Source organism: Doryrhamphus excisus, chromosome 3 (genome assembly GCF_030265055.1).
Source record: "Doryrhamphus excisus isolate RoL2022-K1 chromosome 3, RoL_Dexc_1.0, whole genome shotgun sequence".
NCBI lineage: Eukaryota > Metazoa > Chordata > Actinopteri > Syngnathiformes > Syngnathidae > Doryrhamphus > Doryrhamphus excisus.
Window position 1 is genome coordinate 1,906,988 of NC_080468.1, and position 2,383 is coordinate 1,909,370.

Here is a 2,383-nt window from a genome sequence, read left to right on the forward strand (position 1 = left end):
GGCCACACTATAGTGGAATATGTATGTATGTGTCCTGGCCACACTATAGTGGAATATGTATGTATGAGTCCTGGCCACACTATAGTGGAATATGTATGTATGAGTCCTGGCCACACTATAGTGGAATATGTATGTATGAGTCCTGGCCACACTATAGTGGAATATGTATGTATGAGTCCTGGCCACACTATAGTGGAATATGTATGTATGAGTCCTGGCCACACTATAGTGGAATATGTATGTATGAGTCCTGGCCACACTATACGTAGTGGAATATGTATGTATGAGTCCTGGCCACACTATAGTGGAATATGTATGTATGAGTCCTGGCCACACTATACGTAGTGGAATATGTATGTATGAGTCCTGGCCACACTATAGTGGAATATGTATGTATGAGTCCTGGCCACACTATAGTGGAATATGTATGTATGAGTCCTGGCCACACTATAGTGGAATATGTATGTATGAGTCCTGGCCACACTATAGTGGAATATGTATGTATGAGTCCTGGCCACACTATAGTGGAATATGTATGTATGAGTCCTGGCCACACTATAGTGGAATATGTATGTATGAGTCCTGGCCACACTATAGTGGAATATGTATGTATGAGTCCTGGCCACACTATAGTGGAATATGTATGTATGAGTCCTGGCCACACTATAGTGGAATATGTATGTATGAGTCCTGGCCACACTATAGTGGAATATGTATGTACGAGTCCTGGCCACACTATAGTGGAATATGTATGTATGAGTCCTGGCCATATTATAGTGGAATATGTATGTATGAGTCCTGGCCACACTATAGTGGAATATGTATGTATGTGTCCTGGCCACACTATAGTGGAATATGTATGTATGAGTCCTGGCCATATTATAGTGGAATATGTATGTATGAGTCCTGGCCACACTATAGTGGAATATGTATGTATGAGTCCTGGCCACACTATAGTGGAATATGTATGTACGAGTCCTGGCCACACTATAGTGGAATATGTATGTATGTGTCCTGGCCACACTATAGTGGAATATGTATGTATGAGTCCTGGCCACACTATAGTGGAATATGTATGTATGAGTCCTGGCCACACTATACGTAGTGGAATATGTGTGTATGAGTCCTGGCCACACTATAGTGGAATATGTATGTATGTGTCCTGGCCACACTATAGTGGAATATGTATGTATGAGTCCTGGCCATATTATAGTGGAATATGTATGTATGAGTCCTGGCCACACTATAGTGGAATATGTATGTATGAGTCCTGGCCACACTATAGTGGAATATGTATGTACGAGTCCTGGCCACACTATAGTGGAATATGTATGTATGTGTCCTGGCCACACTATAGTGGAATATGTATGTACGAGTCCTGGCCACACTATAGTGGAATATGTATGTACGAGTCCTGGCCACACTATAGTGGAATATGTATGTATGAGTCCTGGCCACACTATAGTGGAATATGTATGTATGAGTCCTGGCCACACTATAGTGGAATATGTATGTATGAGTCCTGGCCACACTATAGTGGAATATGTATATATGAGTCCTGGCCACACTATAGTGGAATATGTATATATGAGTCCTGGCCACACTATAGTGGAATATGTATGTACGAGTCCTGGCCACACTATAGTGGAATATGTATGTATGAGTCCTGGCCACACTATAGTGGAATATGTATGTATGAGTCCTGGCCACACTATAGTGGAATATGTATGTCTGAGTCCTGGCCACACTATAGTGGAATATGTATGTATGAGTCCTGGCCACACTATAGTGGAATATGTATGTATGAGTCCTGGCCACACTATAGTGGAATATGTATGTATGAGTCCTGGCCACACTATAGTGGAATATGTATGTATGAGTCCTGGCCACACTATAGTGGAATATGTATGTATGAGTCCTGGCCACACTATAGTGGAATATGTATGTACGAGTCCTGGCCACACTATAGTGGAATATGTATGTATGAGTCCTGGCCACACTATAGTGGAATATGTATGTATGAGTCCTGGCCACACTGTAGTGGAATATGTATGTATGAGTCCTGGCCACACTGTAGTGGAATATGTATGTATGAGTCCTGGCCACACTATAGTGGAATATGTATGTATGAGTCCTGGCCACACTATAGTGGAATATGTATGTATGAGTCCTGGCCACACTATAGTGGAATATGTATGTATGTGTCCTGGCCACACTATAGTGGAATATGTATGTATGAGTCCTGGCCACACTATAGTGGAATATGTATGTATGAGTCCTGGCCACACTATAGTGGAATATGTATGTATGAGTCCTGGCCACACTATACGTAGTGGAATATGTATGTATGAGTCCTGGCCACACTATAGTGGAATATGTATGT